Source organism: Erythranthe guttata, chromosome 11, assembly GCF_056151865.1.
Source record: "Erythranthe guttata isolate IM_541 chromosome 11, IM_541, whole genome shotgun sequence".
Lineage (NCBI taxonomy): Eukaryota > Viridiplantae > Streptophyta > Magnoliopsida > Lamiales > Phrymaceae > Erythranthe > Erythranthe guttata.
In genome coordinates, this window is record NC_142543.1 from 11,312,542 (window position 1) to 11,337,722 (window position 25,181).

The 25,181-nt window shown below is 34.7% G+C and overlaps 2 long non-coding RNA genes across 2 annotated transcripts; both read left to right on the forward strand.

Moving 5' to 3' along the window:
• Window positions 1–12,687: 12,687 nt before the first annotated feature.
• LOC148766997 (uncharacterized) lies at window positions 12,688–15,502 on the forward strand. Its single transcript, XR_016034252.1, has 2 exons — window positions 12,688–12,992; window positions 15,247–15,502. It is a non-coding gene; the product is annotated as an uncharacterized LOC148766997 (long non-coding RNA).
• A 3,749-nt stretch (window positions 15,503–19,251) lies between these two features.
• LOC148766998 (uncharacterized) lies at window positions 19,252–22,054 on the forward strand. The gene is made up of 2 exons (XR_016034253.1): window positions 19,252–19,544; window positions 21,799–22,054. It is a non-coding gene; the product is annotated as an uncharacterized LOC148766998 (long non-coding RNA).
• The last annotated feature ends 3,127 nt before the right edge of the window (window positions 22,055–25,181 follow it).

A 25,181-nucleotide genomic window follows, 5' to 3' on the forward strand; every position in this document is an offset into this window, starting at 1 on the left:
ACAAAAGATAAAGTGGAGTGTAGAAATAACACTCAACGTTTACGTTTACGTGGATTTTTTTGTGGATTAATTTTTATTTCTGTTTTAATTGGTGGATTTAGTATTCTATAGGTAAAAATTGATAATTAGGTGTCCATGAAGCAAAAATTATCAAAGAGTAAGAAAAGAGTTGCAATAAGGAAATAAAATCAAATTAGAAGAGAGGATCCCTCAACATCTTCGGTAGTGTCGGCGAAGTCGAGCATAACTTTCTCATCCGGACTCCAAATCAACTGGTTCCGGCAGCAACAGAAAGCTATTTCAGCTGGCAACAATTCTTGTCTAATGTCAAATTTTCAAATTCGGACTCGAACATGGTCAAAATTGGATTCCAAAAGCGATCATGAAAATACCCGCTACAGTTCGAGGACACGAATGCGCATCAAGAAATGTGCACATAAACACTCGCTACAAAAGATACGCACATAAGTAAAATTACAAAATCATGTACAAAAGTACTCACGCAAAAGTGCATTCGCAAAAAGGATCATGAAAACACAAACTACAATCCTAGGACATTAATACAAATCAATAAACATGCACAAACACAATCGCTCAAATCGACATGCACAAACGTACATGTAAAAAAACATGCGCAAAAGTGCATTCCCAAACAACGTTCTTAAAAACACGAAATACAACACTAGGACTTTAATACGCATAACCAAACAACACCAAAAACACTGGATACAAAAGATAAAGTGGAGTGTAGAAATAACACTCAATGTTTACGTTTGCGTGGATTTTTTGGTGGATTAATTTATATTTCTGTTTTAATTGGTGGATTTAGTATTCTATGGGTACAAATTGATAATTAGGTGTCCATGAAGCAAAAATGATCAAAGAGTAAGAAAAGAGTTGCAATAAGGAAAATAAAATCAAATTAGAAGAGAGGATCCCTCAACATCTTCGGTAGTGTCGGCGAAGTCGAGCATAACTTTCTCATCCGGACTCCAAATCAACTGGTTCCGGCAGCATTAGAAAGCTATTTCAGCTGGCAACACTTCTTGTCTAATGTCAAATTTTCAAATTCGGACTCGAACATGGTCAAAATTGGATTCCAAAAGCGATCATGAAAATACCCGCTACAGTTCGAGGACACGAATGCGCATCAAGAAATGTGCACATAAACACTCGCTACAAAAGATACGCACATAAGTAAAATTACAAAATCATGTACAAAAGTACTCACGCAAAAGTGCATTCGCAAAAAGGATCATGAAAACACAAACTACAATCCTAGGACATTAATACAAATCAATAAACATGCACAAACACAATCGCTCAAATCGACATGCACAAACGTACATGTAAAAAAACATGCGCAAAAGTGCATTCCCAAACAACGTTCTTAAAAACACGAAATACAACACTAGGACTTTAATACGCATAACCAAACAACACCAAAAACACTGGATACAAAAGATAAAGTGGAGTGTAGAAATAACACTCAATCTTTACGTTTGCGTGGATTTTTTTGTGGATTAATTTATATTTCTGTTTTAATTGGTGGATTTAGTATTCTATGGGTACAAATTGATAATTAGGTGTCCATGAAGAAAAAATGATCAAAGAGTAAGAAAAGAGTTGCAATTAGGAAAATAAAATCAAGTTAGAAGAGAGGATCCCTCAACATCTTCGGTAGTGTCCACGAGGTCGAGCATAACTTTCTCATCCGGACTCCAAATCAACTGGTTCGGGCGGCATTAGAAAGCTATTTCAGCTGGCTACAATTCCGGTCTAATGTCAAATTTCCAAATTCGGACTCGAACATGCTCAAAATTGGATTCCAAAAGCGATCATGAAAATACCCGCTACAGTTCGAGGACACGAATGCGCATCAAGAAACGTGCACAAAAACACTCGCTACAAAAGATACGCACATAAGTAAAAGTACAAAATCATGCACAAAACTACTCACGCAAAAGTGCATTCGCAAAAAGGATCATGAAAACACAAACTACAATCCTAGGACATTAATACAAATCAACAAACATGCACAAACACAATCGCTCAAATCGACATGCACAAACGTACATGTAAAAAAACATGCGCAAAAGTGCATTCCCAAACAACGTTCTTAAAAACACGAAATACAACACTAGGACTTTAATACGCATAACCAAACAACACCAAAAACATTGGATACAAAAGATAAAGTGGAGTGTAGAAATAACACTCAATGTTTACGTTTGCGTGGATTTTTTTGTGGATTAATTTATATTTCTGTTTTAATTGGTGGATTTAGTATTCTATGGGTACAAAATGATAATTAGGTGTCCATGAAGCAAAAATGATCAAAGAGTAAGAAAAGAGTTGCAATTAGGAAAATAAAATAAAGTTAGAAGAGAGGATCCCTCAACATCTTCGGTAGTGTCCACGAGGTCGAGCATAACTTTTTCATCCGGACTCCAAATCCACTGGTTCGGGCGGCATTATAAAGCTATTTCAGCTGGCTTAAATTCCGGTCTAATGTCAAATTTCCAAATTCGGACTCGAACATGGTCAAAATTGGATTCCAAAAGCGATCATGAAAATACCCGCTACAGTTCGAGGACACGAATGCGCATCAAGAAACGTGCACAAAAACACTCGCTACAAAAGATACGCACATAAGTAAAAGTACAAAATCATGCACAAAAGTACTCACGCAAAAGTGCATTCGCAAAAAGGATCATGAAAACACAAACTACAATCCGAGGACATTAATACAAATCAACAAACATACACTAACACACTCTCTCAAATAGACATGCACAAACGTACGTGTAAAAGAACATGCGCAAAAGTGCCATCCCAAACAACGTTCTTAATAACACGATATGCAACACTAGGACTTTAATACGCATAACCAAACAACAGCAAAAACACTAGATACAAAAGATACAGTGGAGTGTAGAAATAATACTCAACGTTTACCTTTACGTGGATTTTTTTATGGAATAATTTATATTTCTGTTTTAATTGGGGATTTAGTATTCTATAGGTACAAATTGATAATTAGGTGTCCATGTAGCAAAAATGATCAAAGAGTAAGAAAAGAGTTGCAATAAGGAAAATAAAATCAAGTTGGAAGAGAGGATCCCTCAACATCTTCGGTAGTGTCCACGAAGTCGAGCATAACTTTCTCATTCGGACTCCAAATCAACCGGTTCCGGCGGCATTAGAAAGCTACTTCAGGTGGCTTCAATTCCTGTCTAATGTCAAATTTTCAAATTCGGACTCGAACATGGTCAAAATTGGATTCCAAAAGCGATCATGAAAATACCCGCTACAGTTCGAGGACACGAATCCGCATCAAGAAACGTGCACACACTTGCTACAAAAGATACGCACATAAGTAAAATTACAAAATCATGTACAAAAGTACTCACGCAAAAGTGCATTCGCAAAAAGGATCATGAAAACACAAACTACAATCCGAGGACATTAATACAAATCAACAAACATGCACTAACACACTCTCTCAAATAGACATGCACAAAAGTACATGTAAAAAAGCATGCGCAAAAAAGCATTCGCAACAACGTCCTTAAAAACACGAAATACAACACTAAGACTTTAATACGCATAACCAAACAACAGCAAAGACAGTGGATACAAAAGATACAGTGGAGTGTAGAAATAATACTCAACGTTTATGTTTACGTGGATTTTTTTGTGGATTAATTCGTGGATTTAGTATTGTATAGGTACAAATTGATAATTAGTTGTCCATGAAGCAAAAATGATCAAAGAGTAAGAAAAGAGTTGCAATTATGAAAAAAAAATTCAAATTAGAAGAGAGGATCCCTCACCATCTTCGGTAGTGTCCACGAAGTCGAGCATAACATTCTCATCCGGACTCCAAATCAACTGGTTCCGGCAGCATTAGAAAGCTATTTCAGTTGGCTACAATTCCTGTCTAATGTCAAATTTCCAAATTCGGACTCGAACATGGTCAAAATTGGATACCAAAAGCGATCATGAAAATACCCGCTACAGTTCGAGGACACGAATGCGTATCAAGAAACGTGCACAAAAAAACTCGTTACAAAAGATACGCACATAAGAAAAAGTACAAAAGCATGCACAAAAGTACTCACGCAAAAGAGCATTCGCAAAAATGATCATGAAAGCACAAACCACAATCCTAGGACATTAATACAAATCAATAAATATGCACAAACATAATCGCTCAAATCGACCTGCACAAACGTACATGTAAAAAAACATGCGCAAAAGTGCATTCCCAAACAACGTTCTTAAAAACACGAAATACAACACTAGGACTTTAATACGCATAACCAAACAACACCAAAAACACTATATACAAAAGATAAAGTGGAGTGTAGAAATAACACTCAATGTTTACGTTTACGTGGATTTTTTTGTGGATTAATTTATATTTCTGTTTTAATTGGTGGATTTAGTATTCTATGGGTACAAATTGATAATTAGGTGTCCATGAAGCAAAAATGATCAAAGAGTAAGAAAAGAGATGCAATTAGGAAAATAAAATCAAATTAGAAGAGAGGATCCCTCAACATCTTCGGTAGTGTCCACGAAGTCGAGCATCACTTTCTCATCCGGACTCCAAATAAACTGGTTCCGGCAACATTAGAAAGCTATTTTAGCTGGCTACAAGTCATGTCTAATATCAAATTTCCAAATTCAGACTCGAATATGGTCAAAATTGGATTCCAAAAGCGATCATGAAAATACCCGCTACAGTTCGAGGACACGAATGTGTATCAAGAAACGTGTACCAAAACACTCGCTACAAAAGATACGCACATAACTAAAAGTACAAAATCATGCACAAAAGAACTCACGCAAAAGTGCATTCGCCAAAATGATCATGAAAACACAAACTACAATCCTAGGACATTAATACAAACCAATAAACATGCACAAACACAATCGCTCAAATCGAACTGCACAAACGTTCATGTGAAAAAACATGCGCAAAAGTGCATTCCCAAACAACGTTCTTAAAAACACGAAATACAACACTAGGACTTTAATACGCATAACCAAACATCACCAAAAACACTGGATACAAAAGATAAAGTGGAGTGTAGAAATAACACTCAACGTTTACGTTTACGTGGATTTTTTTGTGGATTAATTTATATTTCTGTTTTAATTGGTGGATTTAGTATTCTAAAGGTAAAAATTGATAATTAGGTGTCCATGAAGCAAAAATGATCAAAGAGTAACAAAAGAGTTGCAATAAGGAAAATAAAATCAAATTGGAAGAGAGGATCCCTCAACATCTTCGGTAGTGTCGGCGAAGTCGATCATAACTATCTCATCCGGACTCCAAATCAACTGGTTCCGGCAGCATTAGAAAGCTATTTCAGCTGGCAACAATTCCTGTCTAATGTCAAATTTTCAAATTCGGTCTCGAACATGGTCAAAATTGGATTCCAAAAGCGATCATGAAAATACCCGCTACAGTTCGAGGACACGAATGCGCATCAAGAAATGTGCTACAAAAGATACGCACATAAGTAAAATTACAAAATCATGTACAAAAGTACTCACGCAAAAGTGCATTCGCAAAAAGGATCATGAAAACACAAACTACAATCCTAGGACATTAATACAAATCAATAAACATGCACAAACACAATCGCTCAAATCGACATGCACAAACGCACATGTAAAAAAACATGCGCAAAAGTGCATTCCCAAACAACGTTCTTAAAAACACGAAATACAACACTAGGACTTTAATACGCATAACCAAACAACACCAAAAACACTGGATACAAAAGATAAAGTGGAGTGTAGAAATAACACTCAATGTTTACGTTTGCGTGGATTTTTTTGTCGATTAATTTATATTTCTGTTTTTAATTGGTGGATTTAGTATTCTATGGGTACAAATTGATAATTAGGTGTCCATGAAGCAAAAGTGATCAAAGAGTAAGAAAAGAGTTGCAATTAGGAAAATAAAATCAAGTTAGAAGAGAGGATCCCTCAACATCTTCGGTAGTGTCCACGAGGTCGAGCATAACTTTTTCATCCGGACTCCAAATCAACTGGTTCGGGCGGCATTAGAAAGCTATTTCAGCTGGCTACAATTCCGGTCTAATGTCAAATTTCCAAATTCGGACTCGAACATGGTCAAAATTGGATTCCAAAAGCGATCATGAAAATACCCGCTACAGTTCGAGGACACGAATGCGCATCAAGAAACGTGCACAAAAACACTCGCTACAAAAGATACGCACATAAGTAAAAGTACAAAATCATGCACAAAAGTACTCACGCAAAAGTGCATTCGCAAAAAGGATCATGAAAACACAAACTACAATCCTAGGACATTAATACAAATCAATAAACATGCACAAACACAATCGCTCAAATCGACATGCACAAACGTACATGTAAAAAAACATGCGCAAAAGTGCATTCCCAAACAATGTTCTTAAAAACACGAAATACAACACTAGGACTTTAATACGCATAACCAAACAACACCAAAAACACAGGATACAAAAGATAAAGTGGAGTGTAGAAATAACACTCAATGTTTACGTTTGCGTGGATTTTTTTGTGGATTAATTTATATTTCTGTTTTAATTGGTGGATTTAGTATTCAATGGGTACAAATTTATAATTAGATGTCCATGAAGCAAAAATGATCAAAGAGTAAGAAAAGAGTTGCAATTAGGAAAATAAAATCAAGTTAGAAGAGAGGATCCCTCAACATCTTCGGTAGTGTCCACGAGGTCGAGCATAACTTTTTTATCCGGACTCCAAATCAACTGGTTCGGGCGGCATTAGAAAGCTATTTCAGCTGGCTACAATTCCGGTCTAATGTCAAATTTCCAAATTCGGACTCGAACATGGTCAAAATTGGATTCCAAAAGCGATCATGAAAATACCCGCTACAGTTCGAGGACACGAATGCGCGTCAAGAAACGTGCACAAAAACACTCGCTACAAAAGATACGCACATAAGTAAAAGTACAAAATCATGCACAAAAGTACTCACGCAAAAGTGCATTCGCAAAAAGGATCATGAAAACACAAACTACAATCCGAGGACATTAATACAAATCAACAAACATACACTAACACACTCTCTCAAATTGACATGCACAAACGTACATGTAAAAGAACATGCGCAAAAGTGCCATCCCAAACAACGTTCTTAATAACACGATATGCAACACTAGGACTTTAATACGCATAACCAAACAATAGCAAAAACACTAGATACAAAAGATACAGTGGAGTGTAGAAATAATACTCAACGTTTACCTTTACGTGGATTTTTTTATGGAATAATTTATATTTCTGTTTTAATTGGGGATTTAGTATTCTATAGGTACAAATTGATAATTAGGTGTCCATGTAGCAAAAATGATCAAAGAGTAAGAAAAGAGTTGCAATAAGGAAAATAAAATCAAGTTAGAAGAGAGGATCCCTCAACATCTTCGGTAGTGTCCACGAAGTCGAGCATAACTTTCTCATTCGGACTCCAAATCAACTGGTTCTGGCGGCATTAGAAAGCTACTTCAGGTGGCTACAATTCCTGTCTAATGTCAAATTTTCAAATTCGGACTCGAATATGGTCAAAGGTGGATTCCAAAAGCGATCATGAAAATACCCGCTCCAGTTCGAGGACACGAATGTGTATCAAGAAACGTGTACCAAAACACTCGCTACAAAAGATACGCACATAACTAAAAGTACAAAATCATGCACAAAAGAACTCACGCAAAAGTGCATTCGCCAAAATGATCATGAAAACACAAACTACAATCCTAGGACATTAATACAAACCAATAAACATGCACAAACACAATCGCTCAAATCGAACTGCACAAACGTACATGTGAAAAAACATGCGCAAAAGTGCATTCCCAAACAACGTTCTTGAAAACACGAAATACAACACTAGGACTTTAATACGCATAACCAAACATCACCAAAAACACTGGATACAAAAGATAAAGTGGAGTGTAGAAATAACACTGAACGTTTACGTTTACGTGGATTTTTTTGTGGATTAATTTATATTTCTGTTTTAATTGGTGGATTTAGTATTCTATAGGTAAAAATTGATAATTAGGTGTCCATGAAGCAAAAATGATCAAAGAGTAAGAAAAGAGTTGCAATAAGGAAAATAAAATCAAATTGGAAGAGAGGATCCCTCAACATCTTCGGTAGTGTCGGCGAAGTCGATCATAACTTTCTCATCCGGACTCCAAATCAACTGGTTCCGGCAGCATTAGAAAGCTATTTCAGCTGGCAACAATTCCTGTCTAATGTCAAATTTTCAAATTCGGACTCGAACATGGTCAAAATTGGATTCCAAAAGCGATCATGAAAATACCCGCTACAGTTCGAGGACACGAATGCGCATCAAGAAATGTGCTACAAAAGATACGCACATAAGTAAAATTACAAAATCATGTACAAAAGTACTCACGCAAAAGTGCATTCGCAAAAAGGATCATGAAAACACAAACTACAATCCTAGGACATTAATACAAATCAATAAACATGCACAAACACAATCGCTCAAATCGACATGCAAAAACGCACATGTAAAAAAACATGCGCAAAAGTGCATTCCCAAACAACGTTCTTAAAAACACGAAATACAACACTAGGACTTTAATACGCATAACCAAACAACACCAAAAACACTGGATACAAAAGATAAAGTGGAGTGTAGAAATTACACTCAATGTTTACGTTTGCGTGGATTTTTTTGTCGATTAATTTATATTTCTGTTTTAATTGGTGGATTTAGTATTCTATGGGTACAAATTGATAATTAGGTGTCCATGAAGCAAAAGTGATCAAAGAGTAAGAAAAGAGTTGCAATTAGGAAAATAAAATCAAGTTAGAAGAGAGGATCCCTCAACATCTTCGGTAGTGTCCACGAGGTCGAGCATAACTTTTTCATCCGGACTCCAAATCAACTGGTTCAGGCGGCATTAGAAAGCTATTTCAGCTGGCTACAATTCCGGTCTAATGTCAAATTTCCAAATTCGGACTCGAACATGGTCAAAATTGGATTCCAAAAGCGATCATGAAAATACCCGCTACAGTTCGAGGACACGAATGCGCATCAAGAAACGTGCACAAAAACACTCGCTACAAAAGATACGCACATAAGTAAAAGTACAAAATCATGCACAAAAGTACTCACGCAAAAGAGCATTCGCAAAAAGGATCATGAAAACACAAACTACAATCCGAGGACATTAATACAAATCAACAAACATACACTAACACACTCTCTCAAATAGACATGCACAAACGTACATGTAAAAGAACATGCGCAAAAGTGCCATCCCAAACAACGTTCTTAATAACACGATATGCAACACTAGGACTTTAATACGCATAACCAAACAACAGCAAAAACACTAGATACAAAAGATACAGTGGAGTGTAGAAATAATACTCAACGTTTACCTTTACGTGGATTTTTTTATGGAATAATTTATATTTCTGTTTTAATTGGGGATTTAGTATTCTATAGGTACAAATTGATAATTAGGTGTCCATGTAGCAAAAATGATCAAAGAGTAAGAAAAGAGTTGCAATAAGGAAAATAAAATCAAGTTAGAAGAGAGGATCCCTCAACATCTTCGGTAGTGTCCACGAAGTCGAGCATAACTTTCTCATTCGGACTTCAAATCAACTGGTTCCGGCGGCATTAGAAAGCTACTTCAGGTGGCTACAATTCCTGTCTAATGTCAAATTTTCAAATTCGGACTCGAACATGGTCAAAATTGGATTCCAAAAGCGATCATGAAAATACCCGCTACAGTTCGAGGACACGAATCCGCATCAAGAAACGTGCACACACTCGCTACAAAAGATACGCACATAAGTAAAATTACAAAATCATGTACAAAAGTACTCACGCAAAAGTGCATTCGCAAAAAGGATCATGAAAACACTAACTACAATCCGAGGACATTAATACAAATCAACAAACATGCACTAACACACTCTCTCAAATAGACATGCACAAAAGTACATGTAAAACAGCATGCGCAAAAGTGCATTCGCAACAACGTCCTTAAAAACACGAAATACAACACTAGGACTTTAATACGCATAACCAAACAACACCAAAAACACTGGATACAAAAGATAAAGTGGAGTGTAGAAATAACACTCAATGTTTACGTTTGCGTGGATTTTTTTGTCGATTAATTTATATTTCTGTTTTAATTGGTGGATTTAGTATTCTATAGGTACAAATTGATAATTAGGTGTCCATGAAGCAAAAGTGATCAAAGAGTAAGAAAAGAGTTGCAATTAGGAAAATAAAATCAAGTTAGAAGAGAGGATCCCTCAACATCTTCGGTAGTGTCCACGAGGTCGAGCATAACTTTCTCATCCGGACTCCAAATCAACTGGTTCAGGCGGCATTAGAAACCTATTTCAGCTGGCTACAATTCCGGTCTAATGTCAAATTTCCAAATTCGGACTCGAACATGGTCAAAATTGGATTCCAAAAGCGATCATGAAAATACCCGCTAGAGTTCGAGGACACGAATGCGCATCAAGAAACGTGCACAAAAACACTCGCTACAAAAGATACGCACATAAGTAAAAGTACAAAATCATGCACAAAAGTACTCACGCAAAAGTGCATTCGCAAAAAGGATCATGAAAACACAAACTACAATCCTAGGACATTAATACAAATCAATAAACATGCACAAACACAATCGCTCAAATCGACATGCACAAACGTACATGTAAAAAAACATGCGCAAAAGTGCATTCCCAAACAACGTTCTTAAAAACACGAAACACAACACTAGGACTTTAATACGCATAACCAAACAACACCAAAAACACAGGATACAAAAGATAAAGTGGAGTGTAGAAATAACACTCAATGTTTACGTTTGCGTGGATTTTTTTGTGGATTAATTTATATTTCTGTTTTAATTGGTGGATTTAGTATTCAATGGGTACAAATTGATAATTAGATGTCCATGAAGCAAAAATGATCAAAGAGTAAGAAAAGAGTTGCAATTAGGAAAATAAAATCAAGTTAGAAGAGAGGATCCCTCAACATCTTCGGTAGTGTCCACGAGGTCGAGCATAACTTTTTTATCCGGACTCCAAATCAACTGGTTCGGGCGGCATTAGAAAGCTATTTCAGCTGGCTACAATTCCGGTCTAATGTCAAATTTCCAAATTCGGACTCGAACATGGTCAAAATTGGATTCCAAAAGCGATCATGAAAATACCCGCTACAGTTCGAGGACACGAATGCGCATCAAGAAACGTGCACAAAAACACTCGCTACAAAAGATACGCACATAAGTAAAAGTACAAAATCATGCACAAAAGTACTCACGCAAAAGTGCATTCGCAAAAAGGATCATGAAAACACAAACTACAATCCGAGGACATTAATACAAATCAACAAACATACACTAACACACTCTCTCAAATAGACATGCACAAACGTACATGTAAAAGAACATGCGCAACAGTGCCATCCCAAACAACGTTCTTAATAACACGATATGCAACACTAGGACTTTAATACGCATAACCAAACAACAGCAAAAACACTAGATACAAAAGATACAGTGGAGTGTAGAAATAATACTCAACGTTTACCTTTACGTGGATTTTTTTATGGAATAATTTATATTTCTGTTTTAATTGGGGATTTAGTATTCTATAGGTACAAATTGATAATTAGGTGTCCATGTAGCAAAAATGATCAAAGAGTAAGAAAAGAGTTGCAATAAGGAAAATAAAATCAAGTTAGAAGAGAGGATCCCTCAACATCTTCGGTAGTGTCCACGAAGTCGAGCATAACTTTCTCATTTGGACTCCAAATCAACTAGTTCCGGCGGCATTAGAAAGCTACTTCAGGTGGCTACAATTCCTGTCTAATGTCAAATTTTCAAATTCGGACTCGAATATGGTCAAAATTGGATTCCAAAAGTGTAACAGCCCGCATTTTCATACGCATTTATATATGATTATATTGAACATATGGTAACTACGAATATACGTGCATTTCATGAATCGAGTAGCAATTTATACGTTATCTATGTGTTTATGTGATTTAGATACATTATAGTATTTTTAGAAGTAGACATTATTATTAATTGAGTAGTCGATTCTAATTATGTGATGTAATGAATTATGCGCTTATAGTTAATTAATCTAATATATGATTAGCAATTATCTGATTAAGTGCTTCATAAGTGTCTATGTGAATTATAATGTTTATTAGATGTTATAATGTGGTTGCTTGTTCAAATGTTTATAATAATTATGATTATATGATTAAAGGAATTATGTCCATGAATTTTAATGATGTGCTTTAATTGATAATTAATCTATTAGGATAATATGAGATTTAATAAGTTGTGACATGATAACTAATTTCTATTTGGCCTCATATTGAATTTATGTGAATTATATGGGTAAATGCTAATAATTAATAGTTATGTGACCGTATGTTTTGTGTGTGTGAATTATTCCCTAAATGTATTAATTAGAAAGGACTCCCCTCTTCTCTTCTATATTGCTAAGAAGCCCCCAAGGTATGTTCTCCCAAATTGCTAATAGAACCCCAATGTCTTTTATATTGCAAATAAGGGCCTCATCTCCCCTATAAATAAACCCCTCCTCTTCATATTTACACCAAACATCAGCCAAAAAGGCTCTCTCCTCTTTCCTTCTTCATCGATCAAAAGCCCCAAGAAGAATTCTCTTCTTCCACTTCAAGAAGCTCCTCTCAAAGCCCCTTCCTCTTCTCTCTTCAATCCCTCTCGAAAAGAGAAGCTCCCTCTTCTTCATTTCTGCTAAAAATCTTCAAGAAACAACCCCTTCACATCCTTCAAACCTCAGCCCCAAATCCATCCAAGAACATCCAAGCCAAACCCGCCGAAAATTCACCGAGCTTTGGTTTTCTTACACCTTCATCTTCGATTTCTTGCTCTTGGGTAAGGACCTTGGTCTTTACTGAAATAATAACTTAATTAACATAAATTATATGGGATTTAATGAATTATATGTTGTGGTTTAATTTTGGGCTTTAGAAGATAAAGTTCTTGATGAACACTACTTGAATTTCAGTTTCGTAGCTTCTGATTGTATTGCATGTCTCATCGGGTAATCCCTAAGATAAAATTATGAAATTTTATGGTAGTCTAGATCTTTCGGTTAGCTTCATGTGGATATAAATTATGAATAAATTGGATTAGTATTGAGTGAGTTATGAATCGTTTTCTGAATCTGCACAGTTTCGGAGTCATCCACGAATTATGTGTTAAATAGCTTTTTATACTACTCTTATTGAAGTGATTTCACTCGAATATGATTATGTACTTATGAAACTAATATTCTACGAAATGTGGTAATTTTTGGATTAAGTGATGAATTATTTGGTATTTTTAAAGTTAGTAGATCTGTTCTGAATTTCTGCTTATGTTACTGCACTAAATTGATTATATCTCTTACATAGATGAGTTTCTTCATAAACTGTTTTAACCCTATAAACTAGACTTAGATATGAACATGTGTTCCAAATTTCATCAGGTTTGAATCTACGGTTTAGGAGATATAAATTTCTGAAGTTATAGTGCCTAAACTGCCAGATCTGTTTTGATCAAAGATGTAGATATAGATCACTAATGAATTTTCAGGTTTTCAGCCTCGGAGTTTACTGCATGTTTCACAGATGCCCTGTTTTCATAAAATCACTAAATTTCATGGGTAACTAGATCTTTCTGTCTTCTTTAAATTGATATATTTTAATCATCAATCGGATTTCAGATGATTAAGATATGAATTATTTACTAAACCTGCACAGTTTTTGAGTCAGCTGAGGATTTGCTTTTAAAATCGATGTTTTCATAGTTTGATTTCCTTGATTCTACTTGGAATATATTTATAACTTATCAAACCAGTTTTATGAAAAGTCTTACATTGTTTTAACAAAAGGGTGATTTATTGGGGATTTTCAAAGTGGTTGGTTCTGTTTCTGAAAGTGTGACCACACTCCTGCACTGTTTTACTCATTTCTCTTAGTCTACTAGTTAGTTTGGAAAACTGTTTTAAAGGAGTCTTTTACACTCATACAGGAGTATTGTGTCAAAGTTTCAGAGTTTTTGAAGTTATGGTCTAAGAGAAATGTATTTTTGAAGTTAAAGTGTCAAAACTGTCCGATTTTCCTATGAGTAAACTACTTGAATCAAAAGGTCCTTTGTGAGCATGGTTTAAACTCTTGAGGCATAACTTAACATAATAATTGAACGTAGATGAAGTTACCTATGAGTATTGAGCTACATCTAAGACATATGTTTAGACTAATCTATGATTAGAACAATAGGTTGTTCTTCGAAATTACTATGTGCTAGTGCTTATAATGAATTAGATTTCCGATGGTTCCTTAATTAAGAAGTGTGATTTCATTATGTGTATTTGAATTATGTGGTTTACTCTTGTGAGGTATAAGTATGTATATATATAAGTATATGTATATGTATATCGATAGTTTAGATCTATGATGTCATAGGCGTACTCCCCTCGGGTTGAGGAAACTTGTAACCCATAGTTATAAATTAGAGTATATACGTATATGTATAAGTATATAAATACGGATAAGTGCCTACGTGTATATACGTGTAAAAGTATATGTGTCTTTATTACTAATGTTTAATCTATATGTACTTACTATATCCTCGGAAATTACTTCCGAATTATGTGATTTAATTCCTTCGAATTACGTGAATGATATAATTGGAATTATTATTGTGTTGCTATTAAGATATTTGGCTTGCGTGCATTCATCGAGTCATTAATTGGTATTGCATGGTCTACTATAGAAGAGTCAAAATTGTAACGTTGCTACGGTTGAATAGACACGGGATACGGGGGGCCGGTATCCCAACAACAGTTACTATAGAACAACAGGGTGGTTAGCTCCCGCCGAATGACCGGACTCAGCATATAAACGTCTATTGCCGATGCTTACGTTAGGGATCCCAACAAGTGCATACTTGCATACGAAATAATATAGCATAATATAATTATGACGTAAAATAACATAGACGGAAAAGAACATAGACGAATACTTTAGGACTCCCATAGGTCGTGAGAGATGCGTTGAGAGAGGCGTGAGTTCGTCAGACTAAGACTAATGTCCTTACTGAGCCAGTGTTTGGGCTCATGCTTTTATGCAAATTATCTTTTCAGGTTCTCCAAGCTATGTAGGAGGCCGGCGGAGAGGAGTTCGAGAAATCACGAGCTTTGGTGCCTAGATTATTTTACTCGTATTTACCACGTCAACGATTTATCGAAAAACTAATCAACATAGTATGATTTCATTTTGTACTCTGATTTGGGAACCCAGTCTATTAAACGGGGGTATCTTAAATAAAGTTTATTTCCTTCCGCTGTCTCACGAATGTTTTCTAAACCCCGATAATGTTTTATGTGGATTATTCCGCCACCTCGAGATTATTTTCAAAATCCCGTTCATGTTATGGTACACTCTCTATGAAAAACCTTATTTTCCGATTGTGGGTTAGATTTGAAGTAAAGGGACATGGTTCTTAAATTTTAAAGTGGTTTTTCTCAAAGTTCAAATTTGTTCCAAAAGTTTTTAATAAAGTCCGTGTTTTCTAAAATTTCTTTTAAATCATTGAGGGTGCTACATCATGGTATCAGAGCAGTGTTTAATACACTGGGTTCCTCGTTATGGCTCAAGGGACATGTGATTCCTCCTCCGATTCCCGGCCTAAGTCATGAGGTATGATTCATATTTAGTTTTGACTAATTCGAATTGGAGAACTTACAATTCTATGTGATCTTGTCACTATACTCATTAACTATATCTCGAGTTGATCTTAGTAAGATTTACAATCTCCTGATTACTAATAATGAGGTGTAGATAATTTATGTGGTTTTGAAGTTTTATGTAATTTGGTGTATGCCATATTGATCGAATATTTGAGATAAGTACCCCGAAATGTTTGGTATTTTACTTCCTGACTTAGAATTAAATCTTATGTGATTCGAACTGTCTTTGAGTATTCCATGCTATAATATCGTTGATTGAGATTTGCATGTGAAACTATTTAGTGTATTGAAAAATATTTGTTCCCATAAGATAATTTTGGGAAGTATTTGATATTTTGTTAATTGATTCATGCTCTACCTTTATGCTTGTTGATCTTGCATGTTTGTTTAACTTGAAGATCTAAAGTCATGATGATGGTGTAATTATAAAATTTTCGAATTTATAAGAATTATGAAAGAAAAAGATTGTTTTCGATGTTTAAGGAATAGAGCGCATGTTTCAACCAAGTCCGAAATTTTCAATAAAACTTTCATACTTTTACTAAGTCGGATTCTTAAATTAAAAAGAAATTTTCTTCATAGGAGAAACTCGTTTTTCTTGAATTTTTCCTTGAATTTGCTTGAATGAAGTGGTGGTATGAATTGTTGTCTCTAACTTATTTTGAATGGACTTGATGATCTAGGAGTATAGCAATTGAATTAATGGGTGTATAAATAAATCTTTTATGTGCACCTCATATGTTAAGTGATAAATCGTGGATATTGTACCACATTCTTACTTATGCGCCCAATTGGTAGAGTCTAATTTTGTGGTAGTCTACTTGTATTGAAATATATAAGATTAGATCACATTAATCCTGGTTTACTTGAACAATATAAGAATTAAGAATGCTGTCCCTCGATGATGTCTAATTCAAATTATTTTAAGATCACTTTACAACTTCGTGAATTTCAACGGTAAAGAATTACGTGATATGCTATAGATTTCTCACTAAGTTCTTGTCATATGTCCATTTCTTGATTAATCTATGTGTTCGATTATTATATGATCGATTTGCTGAAATAATTGACTAAGTGTGCTATTAATATTATGTGACATGTATGTGAAAAAGTATGATCGACTCTTGTTACAAATTAAGTATTTGTGTGCAATTTAAAATTGATATATATGAATTATGATTTTTCTACGTGTATGGATCTAAAGGATTTTGGGGTGGAAAATAGAATTTTCGAAATTGTTGCATAAATTAAATCTTTAACTTCATTTTTCTGCATATATTGAATAAAGGTTTTCGGATTTTTAGGGGTTTTTCATGAAAAAATGGATTTTGAAATTGTAGTGTGGTTGCATGTGTAATCCGAAAGATTTTTGGGGCAAACCTGCAATTTTTGAGAAATTAATTTTGAATGGTTTTCCAAATATGTTTTTCAGCACTTAGTAAAGGACAATTTCAGTTCCTAAGAAGTTTTGTAAGAAAAAGGATTTTTGGGAATTTCTAAGGGTCATGCATGTATAGATCTAGAGAGTCTAGGGTGAAATATGTAATTTCCGAAAAATCTGCATAAAATAACTTCTAACTGGATTTTTCTGCATTAAACTTCAGATGGATTAAGGGTTGATTTCCATGAAAATTTGAATTAGGAACTTTTAGCTTAATTGCATGTGTGAGTTTTGAAACTTTTGGGGTCAAAACTGTAATTTCCAGAGATTTAGGGGCATTGTGCTGAATACCCGAAATCTTCTAAGCTAATCTGTTTCCTTGATCCTAATTTTGCTATTAAAGAATTTTGGGATCTAGTAGCTTAAGGAAAATATAGGAAATTAAATGAATCTCTACTAGTCTTGTTGGGAATTTTGGTTATATGTGGGTAAATATTCATGAATGCATAATTTGATGTGTGATGATGGTTAATTTCTTGTGTGTTATGTGGTTGTTTGTCACTTGACTGATATTTGTGATGCCTTGTGGTGTTTCGAATTACTTATGGGTTGTTGTGGAATATTGGTATCTTTATGTACCCAAATGGAATTCCAAATACTTCAACCATGCCACTTTTGATATTAAGTAAAATAAATTGGGGAGATTAATGAAATACTTAGAAGGGATGATTTTCGAAAGTTTGAAAGTTAAATTCTTACTATATGAATCGTGTGTGCGCATTTTAGAGTATAGTTTACATCTAACATTTTTGGTAGAATCTATGTGGATATATGCGATGCCATGTATTAAAGTTGATGATATGTATCTTGTGTGAAACTTATGTGCATATAAGGACTAGATAAGATCAGTGTTGCATATCGGACAACGCATTCATATCATGCAGCCCAGAGGCGTTCAAAACATTCAAAAGAAGGTAAGAGAAATTTTTAAAATATTTCAAAATTTAGTTTTGTTTTTATGAAAATTAGAATTTTCAACTCGACTCGGTTACTATTTTCCCTAAAAGCTATCATAGTCGTGCTAAAACTCTTACCGGAATTTTTACAAGAAGCATGTTTTCCTATTTATTTACAAAATATTTTGGAATCAAGGCGAACTTTTAAAAAGGTAGGAAGACGTTTTCCTAATTATTGTTAACCCCCTATTCAAGAAACGCTATTTTGTAACTTGGCCTCATCGTCTTTTACGGGGAACTTTTCAAATTTTGAGGACAAAATTTATTTAAGGGGGGAAGATTGTAACAGCCCGCATTTTCATACGCATTTATATATGATTATATTGAACATATGGTAACTACGAATATACGTGCATTTCATGAATCGAGTAGCAATTTATACGTTATCTATGTGTTTATGTGATTTAGATACATTATAGTATTTTTAGAAGTAGACATTATTATTAATTGAGTAGTCGATTCTAATTATGTGATGTAATGAATTATGCGCTTATAGTTAATTAATCTAATATATGATTAGCAATTATCTGATTAAGTGCTTCATAAGTGTCTATGTGAATTATAATGTTTATTAGATGTTATAATGTGGTTGCTTGTTCAAATGTTTATAATAATTATGATTATATGATTAAAGGAATTATGTCCATGAATTTTAATGATGTGCTTTAATTGATAATTAATCTATTAGGATAATATGAGATTTAATAAGTTGTGACATGATAACTAATTTCTATTTGGCCTCATATTGAATTTATGTGAATTATATGGGTAAATGCTAATAATTAATAGTTATGTGACCGTATGTTTTGTGTGTGTGAATTATTCCCTAAATGTATTAATTAGAAAGGACTCCCCTCTTCTCTTCTATATTCCTAAGAAGCCCCCAAGGTATGTTCTCCCAAATTGCTAATAGAACCCCAATGTCTTTTATATTGCAAATAAGGGCCTCATCTCCCCTATAAATAAACCCCTCCTCTTCATATTTTCTTGACACCAAACATCAGCCAAAAAGGCTCTCTCCTCTTTCCTTCTTCATCGATCAAAAGCCCCAAGAAGAATTCTCTTCTTCCACTTCAAGAAGCTCCTCTCAAAGCCCCTTCCTCTTCTCTCTTCAATCCCTCTCGAAAAGAGAAGCTCCCTCTTCTTCATTTCTGCTAAACATCTTCAAGAAACAACCCCTTCACATCCTTCAAACCTCAGCCCCAAATCCATCCAAGAACATCCAAGCCAAACCCGCCGAAAATTCACCGAGCTTTGGTTTTCTTACACCTTCATCTTCGATTTCTTGCTCTTGGGTAAGGACCTTGGTCTTTACTGAAATAATAACTTAATTAACATAAATTATATGGGATTTAATGAATTATATGTTGTGGTTTAATTTTGGGCTTTAGAAGATAAAGTTCTTGATGAACACTACTTGAATTTCAGTTTCGTAGCTTCTGATTGTATTGCATGTCTCATCGGGTAATCCCTAAGATAAAATTATGAAATTTTATGGTAGTCTAGATCTTTCGGTTAGCTTCATGTGGATATAAATTATGAATAAATTGGATTAGTATTGAGTGAGTTATGAATCGTTTTCTGAATCTGCACAGTTTCGGAGTCATCCACGAATTATGTGTTAAATAGCTTTTTATACTACTCTTATTGAAGTGATTTCACTCGAATATGATTATGTACTTATGAAACTAATATTCTACGAAATGTGGTAATTTTTGGATTAAGTGATGAATTATTTGGTATTTTTAAAGTTAGTAGATCTGTTCTGAATTTCTGCTTATGTTACTGCACTAAATTGATTATATCTCTTACATAGATGAGTTTCTTCATAAACTGTTTTAACCCTATAAACTAGACTTAGATATGAACATGTGCTCCAAATTTCATCAGGTTTGGATCTACGGTTTAGGAGATATAAATTTCTGAAGTTATAGTGCCTAAACTGCCAGATCTGTTTTGATCAAAGATGTAGATATAGATCACTAATGAATTTTCAGGTTTTCAGCCTCGGAGTTTACTGCATGTTTCACAGATGCCCTGTTTTCATAAAATCACTAAATTTCATGGGTAACTAGATCTTTCTGTCTTCTTTAAATTGATATATTTTAATCATCCATCGGATTTCAGATGATTAAGATATGAATTATTTACTAAACCTGCACAGTTTTTGAGTCAGCTGAGGATTTGCTTTTAAAATCGATGTTTTCATAGTTTGATTTCCTTGATTCTACTTGGAATATATTTATAACTTATCAAACCAGTTTTATGAAAAGTCTTACATTGTTTTAACAAAAGGGTGATTTATTGGGGATTTTCAAAGTGGTTGGTTCTGTTTCTGAAAGTGTGACCACACTCCTGCACTGTTTTACTCATTTCTCTTAGTCTACTAGTTAGTTTGGAAAACTGTTTTAAAGGAGTCTTTTACACTCATACAGGAGTATTGTGTCAAAGTTTCAGAGTTTTTGAAGTTATGGTCTAAGAGAAATGTATTTTTGAAGTTAAAGTGTCAAAACTGTCCGATTTTCCTATGAGTAAACTACTTGAATCAAAAGGTCCTTTGTGAGCATGGTTTAAACTCTTGAGGCATAACTTAACATAATAATTGAACGTAGATGAAGTTACCTATGAGTATTGAGCTACATCTAAGACATATGTTTAGACTAATCTATGATTAGAACAATAGGTTGTTCTTCGAAATTACTATGTGCTAGTGCTTATAATGAATTAGATTTCCGATGGTTCCTTAATTAAGAAGTGTGATTTCATTATGTGTATTTGAATTATGTGGTTTACTCTTGTGAGGTATAAGTATGTATATATATAAGTATATGTATATGTATATCGATAGTTTAGATCTATGATGTCATAGGCGTACTCCCCTCGGGTTGAGGAAACTTGTAACCCATAGTTATAAATTAGAGTATATACGTATATGTATAAGTATATAAATACGGATAAGTGCCTACGTGTATATACGTGTAAAAGTATATGTGTCTTTATTACTAATGTTTAATCTATATGTACTTACTATATCCTCGGAAATTACTTCCGAATTATGTGATTTAATTCCTTCGAATTACGTGAATGATATAATTGGAATTATTATTGTGTTGCTATTAAGATATTTGGCTTGCGTGCATTCATCGAGTCATTAATTGGTATTGCATGGTCTACTATAGAAGAGTCAAAATTGTAACGTTGCTACGGTTGAATAGACACGGGATACGGGGGGCCGGTATCCCAACAACAGTTACTATAGAACAACAGGGTGGTTAGCTCCCGCCGAATGACCGGACTCAGCATATAAACGTCTATTGCCGATGCTTACGTTAGGGATCCCAACAAGTGCATACTTGCATACGAAATAATATAGCATAATATAATTATGACGTAAAATAACATAGACGGAAAAGAACATAGACGAATACTTTAGGACTCCCATAGGTCGTGAGAGATGCGTCGAGAGAGGCGTGAGTTCGTCAGACTAAGACTAATGTCCTTACTGAGCCAGTGTTTGGGCTCATGCTTTTATGCAAATTATCTTTTCAGGTTCTCCAAGCTATGTAGGAGGCCGACGGAGAGGAGTTCGAGAAATCACGAGCTTTGGTGCCTAGATTATTTTACTCGTATTTACCACGTCAACGATTTATCGAAAAACTAATCAACATAGTATGATTTCATTTTGTACTCTGATTTGGGAACCCAGTCTATTAAACGGGGGTATCTTAAATAAAGTTTATTTCCTTCCGCTGTCTCACGAATGTTTTCTAAACCCCGATAATGTTTTATGTGGATTATTCCGCCACCTCGAGATTATTTTCAAAATCCCGTTCATGTTATGGTACACTCTCTATGAAAAACCTTATTTTCCGATTGTGGGTTAGATTTGAAGTAAAGGGACATGGTTCTTAAATTTTAAAGTGGTTTTTCTCAAAGTTCAAATTTGTTCCAAAAGTTTTTAATAAAGTCCGTGTTTTCTAAAATTTCTTTTAAATCATTGAGGGTGCTACAAAAAGCGATCATGAAAATACCCGCTACAGTTCGAGGACACGAATCCGCATCAAGAAACGTGCACACACTCGCTACAAAAGATACGCACATAAGTAAAATTACAAAATCATGTACAAAAGTACTCACGCAAAAGTGCATTCGCAAAAAGGATCATGAAAACACAAACTACAATCCGAGGACATTAATACAAATCAACAAACATGCACTAACACACTCTCTCAAATAGGCATGCACAAAAGTACATGTAAAACTGCATGCGCAAAAGTGCATTCGCAAAACGTCCTCAAAAACACGAAATACAACACTAAGACTTTAATACGCATAACCAAACAACAGCAAAGACAGTGGATACAAAAGATACAGTGGAGTGTAGAAATAATACTCAACGTTTATGTTCACGTGGATTTTTTTGTGGATTAATTCGTGGATTTAGTATTGTATAGGTACAAATTGATAATTAGTTGTCCATGAAGCAAAAATGATCAAAGAGTAAGAAAAGAGTTGCAATTAGGAAAAAAAAAAATCAAATTAGAAGAGAGGATCCCTGACCATCTTCGGTAGTGTCCACGAAGTCGAGCATAACTTTCTCATCCGGACTCCAAATCAACTGGTTCTGGCAGCATTAGAAAGCTATTTCAGTTGGCTACAATTCCTGTCTAATGTCAAATTTCCAAATTCGGACTCGAACATGGTCAAAATTGGATACCAAAAGCGATCATGAAAATACCCGCTACAGTTCGAGGACACGAATGCGTATCAAGAAACGTGCACAAAAAAACTCGCTACAAAAGATACGCACATAAGAAAAAGTACAAAAGCATGCACAAAAGTACTCACGCAAAAGAGCATTCGCAAAAATGATCATGAAAACACAAACCACAATCCTAGGACATTAATACAAATCAATAAATATGCACAAACATAATCGCTCAAATCGACCTGCACAAACGTACATGTAAAAGAACATGCGCAAAAGTGCATTCCCAAACAACGTTCTTAAAAACACGAAATACAATACTAGGACTTTAATACGCATAACCAATCAACACCAAAAACACTAGATACAAAAGATACAATGGAATGTAGAAATAACACTCAACGTTTACGTTTACGTGGATTTTTTTATGGATTAATTTATATTTCTATTTTAATTGGTGGATTTAGTATTCTATAGGTACAAATTTTTAATTAGGTGTCCATGAAGCAAAAATGATCAAAGAGTAAGAAAAGAGATGCAATTAGGAAAATAAAATCAAATTAGAAGAGAGGATCCCTCAACATCTTCGGTAGTGTCCACGAAGTCGAGCATAACTTTCTCATCCGGACTCCAAATAAACTGGTTCCGGCGGCATTAGAAAGCTATTTCAGCTGGCTACAATTCATGTCAAATATCAAATTTCCAAATTCGGACTCGAACATGGTCAAAATTGGATACCAAAAGCGATCATGAAAATACCCGCTACAGTTCGAGGACACGAATGCGCATCAAGAAATGTGCACATAAACACTCGCTACAAAAGATACGCACATAAGTAAAATTACAAAATCATGTACAAAAGTACTCACGCAAAAGTGCATTCGCAAAAAGGATCATGAAAACACAAACTACAATCCTAGGACATTAATACAAATCAATAAACATGCACAAACACAATCGCTCAAATCAACATGCACAAACGTACATGTAAAAAAACATGCGCAAAAGTGCATTCCCAAACAACGTTCTTAAAAACACGAAATACAACACTAGGACTTTAATACGCATAACCAAACAACACCAAAAACACTGGATACAAAAGATAAAGTGGAGTGTAGAAATAACACTCAATGTTTACGTTTACGTGGATTTTTTTGTGGATTAATTTATATTTCTGTTTTAATTGGTGGATTTAGTATTCTATGGGTACAAATTGATAATTAGGTGTCCATGAAGCAAAAATGATCAAAGAGTAAGAAAAGAGTTGCAATTAGGAAAATAAAATAAAATTAGAAGAGAGGATCCCTCAACATCTTCGGTAGTGTCCACGAGGTCGAGCATAACTTTCTCATCCGGACTCCAAATCAACTGGTTCGGGCGGCATTAGAAAGCTATTTCAGCTGGCTACAATTCCGGTCTAATGTCAAATTTCCAAATTCGGACTCGAACATGGTCAAAATTGGATTCCGAAAGCGATCATGAAAATACCCGCTACAGTTCGAGGACACGAATGCGCATCAAGAAACGTGCACAAAAACACTCGCTACAAAAGATACGCACATAAGTAAAAGTACAAAATCATGCACAAAATTACTCACGCAAAAGTGCATTCGCAAAAAGGATCATGAAAACACAAACTACAATCCGAGGACATTAATACAAATCAACAAACATACACTGACACACTCTCTCAAATAGACATGCACAAACGTACATGTAAAAGAACATGCGCAAAAGTGCCATCCCAAACAACGTTCTTAATAACACGATATGAAACACTAGGACTTTAATACGCAAAACCAAACAACAGCAAAAACACTAGATACAAAAGATACAGTGGAGTGTAGAAATAATACTCAACGTTTACCTTTACGTAGATTTTTTTGTGGAATAATTTATATTTCTGTTTTAATTGGGGATTTAGTATTCTATAGGTACAAATTGATAATTAGGTGTCCATGTAGCAAAAATGATCAAAGAGTAAGAAAAGAGTTGCAATAAGGAAAATAAAATCAAGTTAGAAGAGAGGATCCCTCAACATCTTCGGTAGTGTCCACGAAGTCGAGCATAACTTTCTCATTCGGACTCCAAATCAACTGGTTCCAGCGGCATTAGAAAGCTACTTCAGGTGGCTACAATTCCTGTCTAATGTCAAATTTTCAAATTCGGACTCGAACATGGTCAAAATTGGATTCCAAAAGCGATCATGAAAATACCCGCTACA